The sequence below is a fragment of the Protopterus annectens genome, chromosome 2.part1, assembly GCF_019279795.1.
Source record: "Protopterus annectens isolate FY-2018-M chromosome 2.part1, PAN1.0, whole genome shotgun sequence".
Taxonomy (NCBI): Eukaryota; Metazoa; Chordata; order Ceratodontiformes; family Protopteridae; genus Protopterus; species Protopterus annectens.
Window position 1 is genome coordinate 77421441 of NC_056729.1, and position 14361 is coordinate 77435801.

The 14361-nt window shown below is 37.7% G+C and overlaps 1 protein-coding gene across 3 annotated transcripts in view; it reads left to right on the plus strand.

The window, feature by feature from the left end:
* The window catches only part of SH3D19 (SH3 domain containing 19), a 2322497-nt gene that overhangs the window by 1088271 nt on the left and 1219865 nt on the right, over positions 1-14361 (plus strand). The window lies entirely within an intron of this gene.

A 14361-nucleotide genomic window follows, 5' to 3' on the forward strand; every position in this document is an offset into this window, starting at 1 on the left:
AGTTAAACACTGAACATGTGAGTTGTGTCTTTTATATTAGTTTTACGTGACTTGCAGTTTTCATTATGCATCATTGGCATTATTTCAAGTAAAACATATTTTACTCTTCACATTTTGAGGTATTTGCCTTACAAAGCAAATCAAAAGTCATGCTTAAGAAGTTGTCATATCCTTTGTGTTCAGCAGGCACTGACCATTAGTTCTGCAGAAGTTTGTGTTACTGTTATAATGAACAGCTTAAAAAAACCTTTGACAAGACTAAATAACAGACCATCAACAGTAAGACTCCTATTTGGAAAAGCTGTAGTAACTGCAGAACAGTTGAGAGAAATGTTCAGAAGTAATACAAGGTCAGAAATTAATATGCCAGTATTAATCAGCTAAACATTTAAGAAAATGGAAGGAAAACAGGTTAGAGGAAGAGTACAGATAGTGATATCAAGGAGTTTCTGTTCCATAACAGAGTGGTCTCACAAAGGAACCCTGACCAGTTTACATACAAAACATGGTGTTTGTAGTATGAGGGAGTAGTTGTGAGTGTGCAGAGTGTTAAAGTGCTAGATATCAGGAAGACCCCAGCTTCCTAATGCTGGAGATAAGCTCTCATGATGCTCTCATGATGCAGGTGGGATGAAGAGATTTTCAGAGACTTCTCCTCAGCAAAAGGGATATGGGGCCCAAATGGATGTGAATCTGGCCACAGTGACCAGCTGATGGCCAAGAAATGAATTATAAGGACTCTTGTAGATGCAGACAGAGAAGATATTTCTTAAAATTAGGCATAGACTCAATTTCCTTTGGTTTTAGGTTTCAAAGAAAGGGAAAGTTGTATGGAAAGACAGCACTTTCTGTATACTTCATGTGTATGCAGTAGTATTGTAGGTGAAAGGGAAGTGGTCTTCTACAGTAAATGTCTTTCTTTGCTGCTAATAAAAACAATAATGTGGCTAACTTCATGTTTTGCCAGCCTCTGGTATTGTAACAGATCAAAAAGAGGAACTTTGTGAGGTGTTTTGTCGTAGCTGAAAGAATAGATCCCTGATGATGATCTCGAAATTGGATAGATGTATGCATAATTAAAACATGTCAGACTAAGAACTTTGCTCCTGCTAACCATATCTCTAATATTCATTCATGCTCTGATTACCTGCTTAAGCCAGTTTGGGAGTCGCAGGGTAGCTGGAGCCTGTGTCAGCTTTCAGTGGGTGCAAGGCAGAGTAACTGTGCAGAGTGACATACCAACTCATTGCAGGATGTACACAGTGACATACCAACTCACTGCAGGATGTACACAGTGACATACCAACTCACTGCAGGATGTACACAGTGACATACCAACTCATTGTAGGATGTACACTCAAATATTTGGTAACACACAGCACACATATATACCTAGCTGAGCAGTCTGGAGGAAAACTAATTCACCTGCAGTATTAGCACTTTTGGGGGGATTTGTGAGGAAATTGCAGCACCTAACATCAACCTGCATGGACATAGGAATGGTATGCAGACTCAGCACAGAAGGCACCCTAGCCAAGAACCAAACGAGAGAACCGTGCTAACTGGTATACCTCTGTGTCACCCTTCGCAGTGAAAATTTGGGAAACATTCTAGAAAGCATTTGTGTAATACATAAACAGCAGCAGCTTAGGCATTTTCAACTAAAAAATATTCATCTGTGTTAAGGTCTCTGGACAGCTAGCCATTTAAGCAAGTACAGGTTTGTTGAAGGGTTTTCTAGGCCCCATAGGCATGATAAATGAGAACCCATAAAAGGGAAGCTTTGTTGCCAAGAAGTGTACTTGAAACAATAATTGTTTTGAGGATCTAGGGATGTTTGTTGGTGTGTATGTCAGTTTAGTGCACCTAGAAAAAAATAACACTATTGGGCACCTAGACAGTAGCTGGTGCTAAATTTGCACTAAAGGATAATTAAAAATATCACATTTGTAGGTAAATAAAAAGTAAGCATTTCAGAAATGCTATTTTGCTTTGAATTTATTAGAGGACTCAGTGTTCCCACTGAGATTAAGCAGTCCTAGGACTCATGGCTCAGGGTTTTGCATAAGGCATATCCTTCATGGGGAAGAAAGCTTGCACTATACTTATGACAGGTGATAGAAGGCCCAGCCATTGGGGAACATCTCTAGACTAGAAAGCTCAAACAGGTTGCTGTAAAGTAGCCAGAACAGAGAGAAGCAGTGCAGGATATTTGGTTATATTAAAAATGGGAACCAGGAATCAACCATGACAGATCTTTTATCCAGCTAATTAAACTTCAGCATAGCTAAATACCCTTGAGCAATCCATATCCAGCTCACTCCTGTGTTGGGAAGCTCTGAGCTACCTCTGTATTTGAGTGTGTGTGGTTTAGGCAAGGGTGCTCAACTCCTGATAAAATTAATTTTAATACAGCTGGGATCAAGAGGAACAGCTGATCCTCTTTAATACTAAATGGACTGTCAGGACTGGATAGATGATCTTGGTTAGTATAGGCATGTGGAAGGCTTCACCCTTTAGAAGACAGCCTTATATTTCATTACCAGCCCCTGAATCATGTTAGTATGCACCATCTGGAGAGACTGGGAAATGCTGAAGTATATAAAATGAATACAGTACCAACATGTTGCTAGTAGCATTTAATTTCATCAGAGAGACAAAGATTTAGGCTCGACTGTTCACTTTTACTGATGTTAATTTTGTAACCTAACAGTGTGATAAGGTTAGTTAAGATGCCAAGAAGCTCCGGAATATTCCTGTAAGGGATAGTTAGCTACAGGTACAAGCTGACTGCAAGGGGTATGACTGGAATTGGTCATCTGCACTGCAGATACACCTGAGGAGTGAAGCAGTTGGGTTAGAATTTCACTGCATAGGGCATTTTGTGTGCTTGATAGTCGCAAATAGTTTTCCCCATCTTTCCATCTTCAGCAGGCCTTGAGAGCCCTCGTACAATATAAAGTAAATGAATAAACCAAATTTGCAAAGCACCTCAAAAAAATTACCAGTTAGCCATGTCAAAAGCTTTCTCACCGTAATATGTCTGTCTTCCTGATAGAGTTAGCAAACCCTGTTGACTCATATGAAGATGGATAATTTGTCATCTGTGTTTAGTACAAACAGGTTTATAAAGATCGAAAAAACATTGTGGTTGTTCCTTCCAAGAACCAATTAGAATTTGTATCCAGTGGAAAGTTATTGCAAATAAGTAAATAAATCAAAAGTGTTAAGTGTTTTTGTTCTACTCTGTTAAGAACTTCATAAGCACTACGCACACTGACTCCATTTTAATTTAAATAACCAGTGTGATCACATGACAAATGAAATCCTCTGCAAACCATTTTTAAAGAGACAGTTACCACAAAAAATGTTGAAAATATCAGAACTTAATGGTAAAAATTCAAAACATATTAAAAAAACTGTTTTATTTACAACCATAGTAAAAAAAAAACAGTTGATAAGTAGTCAGTTTTAGACGATAGGTAACAGGTTCAGTTCCTTTAATTGTAAGGCACTGTTAACAGAAATATATTCATTTAACCCTCGGGTCCAAGAGGCATTTGATAACAACTGCCAGTACAATTCATGGTATTCCAGTCTTGTCTCCTAACTTCCATGTGTCTCAGAAATCTGCACTTTTTCCAAAATAAAAAAACAAGAACTTTTTAAAGTTAGTACACACCTCTGAATGTTTACTTTGGGTATTTTTTTTGTCCCCTTTTTTATTGCATAATTGTGTTTATAAATCCTAGTTCATAATGCATGCACAGTCTTCTCTATGTAAAACACAAGGCATGTAAGGCAAGATGGAAGTTAAATTACCTCTCTTGTTGTACAGTTATATTTACCCTTGCAAAATAAAGTTTTCGAATAAGAGGGGATGATGATTTTATACTGTCATAAATAAATGTACATTGCAAACAGGTCATGCACTTGTACATCCCTCTGTTTTTGTCAGTATTTCCTGTTATTTCACTGGTCCCTTTTTACAGTAACCCAAGACTGGTAAAGGAACCCACATTATATATTACAAGTGGGTCTGTAAAACAATAGTGATACACTGACAGACAAACTTAATCAATTTGAAAAGCTTTTATACACATTTATTATGCAAATTGACAGTGCTTTTGTAAGGGATAGTACAGCAGGATGCAGAGTCCCCAAAGATTTCCAGATGTGGAAGTTCCCCAGTGGTACCGAGAATAGTTCAATAATGCACAGTGAATTACTGGGAATTTTTGACAAGACTAGAATGGAGGTTATGGGTATTTCAGTTGAGGACAACAACAGACAGCTGGTAAAATTGACTACTGATATTGGGAAGTTGTAAAATGAAATTACCAATGATCTTTTTTTCCTGACAATTGAAAATAAATGTTATCAGATTTTCAACACAGCAGTAAATGTGCCACTGTAAGGAAAAGAAAAGAAAAAAGGTTGATACATGACAAGGAGGACTATAAAGGGATTAAAGCATAACCCAATCCAACAGGTATCTGAACTAACAAGCCAGTGTTAACTGATGAGGAACCTTGGAGGGGGGGACAGTGCAGCCACTGGGGTATATGATAAACAGGGTGATCCCTCTGCAAATGAAGTTTTTTAAAACCCAATTTGCAGAGGTGCAAAAGTAGCCCAGAAGAACCAGGCCAACACTGCATTCAACACAGAGAAGAGGCCCCAGACATCAATGGTTATTAGCCCAGGAAATAATATTCCAAATGAAACATAGAGGCAGAGGCTGGAGCCGGAAACTGAGATGCTGAACATTTCAACAACAAAATCAGTGGTGGTAAATACTGTAACTGCATCAGCTAACATCGTTGAAGTCAACGACTTGAGGCCTTATAATTACAGTCATTTGAACACTGACAATAATTTTGCCAATTTATTTTTAAGAGTTTTTTTTTACCTGAATCTAGTGGACTCAGTAGTACAATTAAACTTTGCACGAGGAAGTTGAATTTAAATTTTTTTTTTGACAGCAGTAACAGTCATCATGGTACAAGAGTTTTAAAGAGATCAAGCTCTCTTAATCCACCCTTGCACTTCCCATATCTTTGTACAAGAGATTATGTGAAACTGACATCAGATAGTTGCATGCAAATACGTTTTTTTTTTTTATTTAACAGACAGTGAAAGGAGGTTGTTCCATTCTTTATCCAGTAGTAGATACATTTGGATCATGAAACCAGACGGGGGGGAAGGTAGGGGTGATGAACAATCTCTGCTACTCTGGTGAAATACTTGACTATCTGAATGACAGTACTTCTTTTAGATTGACTTCCAGAAATGAAATTAGTTATGCTTTTAGTAAAATTGACTCATGGTTGAGTGAAGTGTGTGTTGCATGAATTTGAATTGTCTTCTGATTTGGTCAAGTTTCTCAGAGATGACCAGCCAGTCATACCAGTCATTTTTGGGATCCCCAAAGTGCACAAGGACCACAATGATCTTCTCATGCGTCTAATAGTGGCTTCTGCAGGATCCAAAACTGAGCCTTTGGCTGTGTCGGCTGACAGCAAATGAAACATTTTTAAAGGGCAAATCACACATTAAGGGATTCATGGGATTTTATACTGAAATTATCCAACACCTCATCCTGTGAGAACTGTACATTTGTTACTGTTGATGTGAAGGACATGTTTTTGTTAATACCCCATGCGGTTACAGTGGATTGGTTTTACCAGGCTATCACTAGTGATATGTCTCTTTCAAGTCAAAGTAAACTTTATTGTCTTTTAGAACTACACACGTGTAGCCTAATGAAATTTCATGCATCAGCTCAGTTCTTGAGAGTACAAAGGAAAATAAAATAACACATACAAGTAGAGGAATAAACATAATAACAAATACAATACTACTCCCAATACATGCAAGAAAGAGGGGAGACATTTACCAGCATTCATAAATGAAAATAATACATTCCCCTGAGTTAAACTACCCTGTTTAAAGTAATACAAAACACACTACAGATTAAAACGCCTAAGTTATTTGTCTAATAATGCACCTGAGTGAGTTAAATAAGACTATGTATATAATAAATAAATATTGCACTTACTTGGAGTATGTGTATATATATATATATATATATATATATATATATATAAAGTATATATTGCACAAATAACTAAAAACTGACTTGTATGTCCACGCCCCTGGGACTATTGCCCGAGTTCAGAAGTCTAATCACTGTAGGGTAGAAACTGTTACTGAATCTTGTAGTCCTGCAGCGGATGCTGCAGTATCTCCTGCCTGATGCCAGATGCTTAAACAGTCCATGTGCAGGATGTGTGTTGTCCTGTGTTATTTTGGTGGCCTTTTGGATGCTTCTTGCAGAATAAAGATGTTGTATCGATGGAAGACTGGAACCTGTTACCTTCTCTGCAGCCCTCACCACTCTTTATAGCACATTCCTTTCTGTAACTGTGCAGCTTCCAAACCACACTGTGAAGTTGCAAGTGAGGATGCTCTCTATTGCACCTCTATAGAAGGTGAAGAGAATATGAGGAGGAAGCTTAGTTTTTATCACCCTTGTTAAAAAGTGGAGGCATTGGTGAGCTTTCTTGATCAGATGGCTGGTGTTTCCCAACCATGAGAGATCCTCTGATATGCGCACACCCAGGCATTTCGTACTTTTAACCCTCTCCACCCTCTCACCATTGATCCTGAGCACTGGGTGGTTTGTTCTCCTTTTCCTGAAGTTGATGATCATCTCTTTGGTCTTGCTTACATTTAGGTCACGGTTGTTCCCCTCGTACCAACTGATCAGAGATGCCACATCCTCTCTGTACACCATTTCATCCTCCTCTGTGATGAGCCCATGACTGTGGTGTCATCAGCAAACTTGATGATATGGTTGGACTTGTGCTTAGCATAGCCGTCATGGGTCAAGGTGGTAAATAACAGTGGGCTGAGAACACATCACTGTGAAAACCCAATGTTGATCAGGATGCACTTTGATGAACAGACCCACTGTGGTCTGTCAATCAGTAAGTCCAGGATCCATTTACAGAGATGTTTAGTGATTCCTAAGTATGCCAGTTTTTCTATCAGCTGCATTGATACTACCTATTAAATGCAGAGCTGAAGTCTATGAATAGAATCCTCACATAGTTGTCTTTGCCCTCTAGATGCTCAAGGGAGATCTGTAGTGCTACTGACATGGCATCAGCTGTGGATCAGTTAGCTCTGTACGCCAACTGCAGAGTCTCACAATCAGGAGGTAGGCATGCGAGTACATTTTGTTTATTCTCAAGCACATTGACACAGTGTTAAAAACGATTATGTATACTTTGAAATCGAATGATTTCAACAAGTAAAAGGTGTGGCAGTGTATTCCTTGTGTATCCCTGTTTTTGCCACCGTTATGTGGTATTAGTAAAAGTATTTTATTTTGGCAGTAAATGTCGGCCCAGTGTTCTTCTATCGCCAAGATATTTGAATGATATGTTTATTCTGTGAACAGATTCCTTTGCTATGTAGAATAAATTTAGATACATTAAAACCAGTGTAGACTTTCTTAGTTTTACATATTATAAGAGTAGCAACAACAATAGTCATTTGGATGTCAGAGTTTCGAAAAGCACAACAAGCAGTAGATGGGAGTCAACCATTTTTAGGAAGCCAACTTTTCCAGTGTTTACCTGCATTACTCGAGTAGCCTCCCTTTGTGGAACAAAAGGAGTTTGGTAAAAGGACACGTGATGAGGTTATCCAGGTTGATATTTGATGATAGCCAATTCTTGTTAGAGCTGGACAAACTTAAGATATTATCTTTGGATAGGGCTTATCCCGCCAAATTAGTAAATGACATAGCCGTTGAAGTGGTCTCAGGAAGAGCGACCATTTACAAAGCAATTGTAGATTGTTCAATGTCTTCCAAGTTAGGGGTATTAAACAGGACTAGGAACAATCAACAGTCTAATGCCATGATCCTCACATTTAACAACAGTGCGGGTGAGGTGAAGAAATTTCTGCAAAAATTGATCAGGTGTGTTTCTTCCCACTGGTCTTACTCAAAAACTAGGTGAAATCCCTACTTTTGCAAATATTAAATGGTTATTGAAAAAAGGGACCAGTGAAGTGACAGGAAACACTGAGAAAATAGGAGGAAGTATAAGTGTGGGGACTGCTTATAATGTAGGTTTATTTGTGACAATGTCAGTATCACCATCAACTCTTATTCACAAACTTTATTTTACAAGGGTAGATACAACCTTACAACAACAGGGGTAGATACAACCTTACAACAACAGGGGTAGTTTATCTTGCATCTTGCCTTACATGCTGTTATATTTTACTTGGGGAAGATTGAACATGCATTACAGGCTAGGATTTATAAATGCACCTATGCAATAAAAAAAGAGGATGAAGAAAACACCCCATGTAAACATTCAGAGATGTTTACTAAGTTTTTAAAGTTCTTGGTTTTTATTTTGGAAAAGGTGCAGATTTCTGCAATAAGAAAAAGTTGGGAGAAAATGCTGTAATACCATGAATTGCATTAGCAATTTTAGCCGCGGTGGTGCAGCAGTAGCATTGTTGCCTCACAGCAAGAGGTTCTTCCATTCAATTCTTGGCGGGAACGCCTTCTGTATGGAGTCTGCATGTCCTCCCCGTGGTAGAGTGGCATTCGAAAGACATGCGTAGAATGGGCATGCCTTCGTTGAAGGTTGGGCATCGAGCTGGCACCTCGGCACCCGTAATAAATCTACTGCCAGTCATTAGCGGACTGGAGTTCCACTGTGGCGACCCCTAACCGGGAAAAGCCGAAAGAAGAAGATTAAATGAGTCTCAGACTCCAGGATTAACCAAATATATTTTTAACAATGTCTTACTATTAAAGGCAATAAACCTATAACTTATTGTTTTATGAGTTCGTTTTTTAGTATGATTGTATTTTAATGTCAATTTTGTTAAAATTTTTATACGTTTTGAATTTTAACAAGTAAGTTCTGATATTTTAGTTTTTGAGGTGATGGTCTTTTAAGAATGGCTTGGAGATGTTTTCATTTGCCTTGTAATTTCAGTTGTCATCTGATTAAATTGGTTATTTAAACCAAAATGGAGTCAGTGTGTGTAGTTCTGATGAAGTTCTTAATGGAGCAGAATGAAAATGCTTAACTGTTTTTATTTATTTATTTACAATAAATTTCCTCTGGATACAAATTTGAATTGGTACTTGAAAGCCACAACCACAGCATTTTTTTGAATTGTTGGTTTGATTAAGAAGCATTTTTTATTACTAGGTTTATGAGGATCACTTTTGACTTTGAAAAAGTTATAGTCACTGAAATCAATGCTTTCTTTCAGGAACAGGGTGACATATTGCTGGCTTGTTTATTTTATTTATTTGTTACCCAGAATTCCACCAAGCCAATAGCTTGTTTCAGCTGAGAGAGAGAGAGCAAGGACTCCAATATGAAACTTCAAAAATATAATAAGAATATAAACAACTGTAAGAAACAAAAAGATCGGCTTAGTAGTTCTAAAGAAGTATTTAAGCACAAATAAGCAGATATGCAAACTGTAGTAAGTACATTAACTGAGTTTAGGCAGAAGTTTCCTTAAGTGACAGGAAAATATAAAATAAGAGTGGACAAAGAGAGAAATTAGTTCAATGCACATTTTTACAGTGTTCTGAACTGTTCAGATTTAGAAGATTCACTTTTAGTGCCCTTTTTATACCAGGGACTGTGTAATGTCTTTAGTGTCACAGTAAAAGTGGGTTACATAGAACAGGTAAGAAAGTAGAAGGTGCTCTGCAACTGGATGTGCTTGCAGAAGTGGGGAGGTGTACTTGAAACAAAGACTCTTAAAATGCCTGTCGGTGTCTACCAGCTTAGAATATCTGCAAAAGAAGGAAATAGGGCATGATGGATGACAGAAAAGGTGAAAGATTAATTCTAGAATAACTAAAAGTCTTGATTAAGAAGGTCTCTTAAGTACACTGTAACAGTGGGCCTCTTGGAGACCCTGAAGCAGATCTGGACATTTTGTTATAACCAGTAATAAATTCATCTGATTCATTCTGTGGAAGGGATGTTAAAATCTTTCCACCATATTTTAAGGATGGGATGAGTGTAGATCTATGTCTGGTAGTCGGTGCATGAAACCTTAAGAGAGTATAATGTACTTAGTTTTTATTTCACTTATGCATTCTAAGAAAATGAGAGGTTTTTCAAAAATACATTCAGGTGCTTTAAAAGATATTCTGAAGATTAGTCTGTCCTCCTTGAGATGAGGTGGTTAAGGAGCATGTTGGATCAGATGACTAACTTTTAATTTCAGATGGATTGGCATCAGTGGCAGCTGGTGACTTCAAATCAAAGTGGGGCTGCAGGAGACAGCTGAATGGGTGGGGTCAATGGGAAGGGGTGTGGCCAACTAGAAAGGGGAGGAGCTATGGCCAAAACCACAAAAACTGTAACTTACGCTGCCCTGGGTGCCAAACCATCATTATGAGAGTCCAATTAAGACAAAATGAAGTGTAGAAGAAAAAAATATTTCAATGCATTGGCTGCATGACAGCTTACTTAATATCTAGATGGAAACAAAAAGGTTGTGAGTCATGAAAAAATAAATTACTTTTTAAATACATTACTGGAATGCCAGTCAAAATCAAGTATAAGAAAAACAAGCAGCACTCAACTCAAACCACTTCTCCTTGCACTGCAGTTCTAATTATAATTTATATTCAGCTTTATTAAAGTATCAAGTAACATGCTGAAAGTAGCAATCTCTGTGATACCCCCACTTGTAAAAATGTTTCTTATCCAAAAAAGACCTGCTGCCTGACAACAACTATCTAGTAAGACTGAGGCAAAATAAACTATCTACTTGTTTCATGGGGAAAACATGATCAAAGTAAAAAATGAAAAGCAAACCATCGCATATCGCCTATTCAGGGGCGATCTCTGCCTAACATACAAAGCTATGTCAAACCCAGAGCTATTGGACATGCTCTACTTAAGAAATCCCAATCCCTCCGAGCTACATGCTCTAGGGACCTTAACCTTGTCACCACAATAAACAGAACATGCTGGAGGGATAGATTCCTGTCCCAGAGACTTCCCATAATCTGGAACAGACTACCTATCTATGTCAAACAGAGCTCCTCATTAGTACTCTTCAAGAAAAATCTTGATGATTGGATGGGAAATGGGAAATTCACCCCAGGGATCACTTCTGTGGCTCTGCTCGACAGGGGCACAGGAAAATAATTTTCTTGGGTGGCGAAAGCCAGGGTACATTTTTGGCTAGGCTTGTATGGGCTCTAGGGCCAATAGCCTAGTACCTACCTATGAACTCTGAACCTAAACAAGAAACAAGCTCAAGATATATTGCTTAAAGGATTACTGTACAGGTAATGGACCACACATGATAGATTGGCATTCTGTTCGGTTTACAGGTAAAGACTGCAAAAATTACTGCAAGTCTCCAACAAATGTAATGAGCTTTTTAAAATAATGTAATCCTGTCCTTTATTACAAATACTGTTGTATGTATTTCGATACCCAAGGCTTACACATTATCTAGTTATGCAAGTATTCTCTGCATGGCAACAGCAAAAAGGCTTTCAATGTTGGCAATTCTTTAACAGTATGCTTATTAAAGCTTACTTGCATCTTACAATCTCAGACAAGCTTACTTGATGGTCATTAAAGCATGGCTACTTAAACACAGAGCAACAGGCATTTTCTGAGTAATAATAAGCATAAATCAACAGTATAAAAATATGACAGAAACCAGAACATTCTGCAAAATCAAGGACAGAATAAAAGTAGTACTTGTGTCCCCCTTGGATGGGGGAATACTCTGCACATTTACACTGCATAACTGCTCCTTGCCTTGCTTGGACACATCCAGAGTTGCACTACATGGGGGAGTGGGATGCAACAGGTATGTCGCAATTCGAAATGTCTCTGGCTGACTGTGATGGCCCTGACACATTTGTCATACCTCTCGACCTCAGAGCAATAAATCTAGACAAAGCCATACATGGAAGTAGGACAAAGGCCCAAAAATAAGGCCAATTTTTAAATATTGCTCTTATAAACTTAGAAAGATAATAGAATAGTAGGTCTTGCATTAGTATGAATTTTCTGAAGGGTATGAAATCTGAAACTCAAATGTCTGTCATTATTTTTTAACTTCAGTCTTTAATGATTTGCCACTAATTTGCCAAAAAAACAAAATATTATGAAAAATTGACCAAAAATGTGATGTAAAAATATAAAATAACCACACAATACAGCTGGGAACCTGTCAAAGAAGGGACACTTTTTAATATTAGTACTGCTAACTTGAGCAGCTGACAAAATAAAAGAATTTACATGCATTTCTGAAATAAAAGTAATCTATAACTCTTGATTATTACAGTTATTTCTTAATTGTAAACCCTCCACGTTTTCTTCCAAAATTGCCATTTTGCGGCGGGATTATTAGGGGAAGAGCAACATTTTGAGCCAAAATCGAGGACAGTCGAGAGGTTTGGATATGCCTAATTCTTTAAAGCAGTTTATTTGGATGTACCTCTCAACCTGTTAATGCAGGAAATCTGGACAAGGCCAAATATACTGGGGGATCATATAAACAGTACTAAAAATCGTTGTATAAACTGAAACATAGCATGCATTTTTCTGAAGGTTATGAAGTCTGAAACCCAGTGTCTTTCATTATTTAGTGACTTAATTACTAAATTATTCGCTAGAAAACCACACATTTTATGAGCAACAAACCAAAAGTAAGAAGCAAAAATCTATTCATTCTGTGAAAATATAGACAGTTGAGAGGTATAGTTCAGCCGGGACTGTCTTTGAGTTTGCCACCCTTCCCCCTCACAAAATCATGGTCGAATGGAGCCTCCCCCCTGCAGCCATTCCAATAAACCATTACTTGGCTATTTCACCCCATTTACCATAAACACTAATGTGCATACTGCTTTACTTCTACGATGATTCATTTGGACTTCATTTGAAAGTTTTATTTTGCATTTTACAGCACAAACACTAAGACATCTGCTAAGCTACTTCTACGATGATTGATTTGGACTTCATTTGAAAGTTTTATTTTGCATTTTACAGCACAAACACTAAGACATCTGCTAAGCAAAGCAATGCAATCTCACAATGAAAACAGACTTGGCATTAAAACTTCTCTGCCCTTGAAACTCACATTCATTGAAACAGCATTAAAACCCACATTCAGAGAAAATGCATTTTGCCAGTGGCAGATAAAGATTAACTTTGGGCTGTTTTCAAATCATAGGCCCCTTGCACATGAAACATACATGTGGTCTTTGATACACCTTTCTGATTGTATTAAATTATATTCCTTGTAAAATATAGTACAGTTGTAGAGGGCGTTTTAAATTTGTTTTGAACATTTTTCCAGTAAATAATGAAACAAACTGCATGCACCAGTAATGACAAAACTGCCAAATTCAGAACATTTCTATCATAAAAGTCTACTCAAACTCCTACAGTCCACCAGTATCAATAAATATGCACAATCTCTGAAGAAGTAAAAGTCATCTAAATAATTCCACATTAAAGAAATCTGTAACTAATGAAGAGGTTGCTGTTAGCAAACAACTTTATATTTCATTGTTTCATCTACAAATAAAGTGCCTGTTGCCCTTGAGGAATAAATTGCTTATGTTGCATTAAAAAAATTATAAGCTAGTAATATTGCAATAGGGAATGGATGGCAAACTGATAACAGGTTCATAGTTACTAGGTATCTTCACCAAAAAGGACTGCAGCATCCACCCCCTTTACAATACAGTACAGTACAGTATCAGCAATGCATCTACCTACTGTGGGAGTAGAACCCACATTTCTGCATCAAAAGCAAGTGCACTACTTGTTGTGCTATTAATAATGCAAGCAGACTCAGCATAAGCATCACTAAACTTTTGTTCCCCTGCAACTCTCAGCTTCTTGCAAAATCTACTTAACACTCAGCTGTATATCTGAACTTTGCAGCACAAGAAATCTGGAAAAAGACAAAATTTAGGGAGGGGGGGCAACAGACCAAAAACAGGGACACATTTTAAACATTGCTTGTATAATGTTGCAAAGTTGCTAGAATAAAATGTCGTGTTACCACCATACATTTCACTGCCAAGTATTGAACCCAGGACCCTGTGCAAAACAGTCAGAGCAACATACCACTATGCCAAATCATCTGTCTTATGAAAGAGAGGAAGACTGAATCTTAAATGGCTACTATTTAGTTAATTCAGTTCTCACCATAGCTGTCAACATCTTAGCACAAAACACCTGAAAAAAGCCAATAATGGGGGAATACAGCCCCCAAACATATTCAATGAATTCAGTTCTCACCATAGCTCTC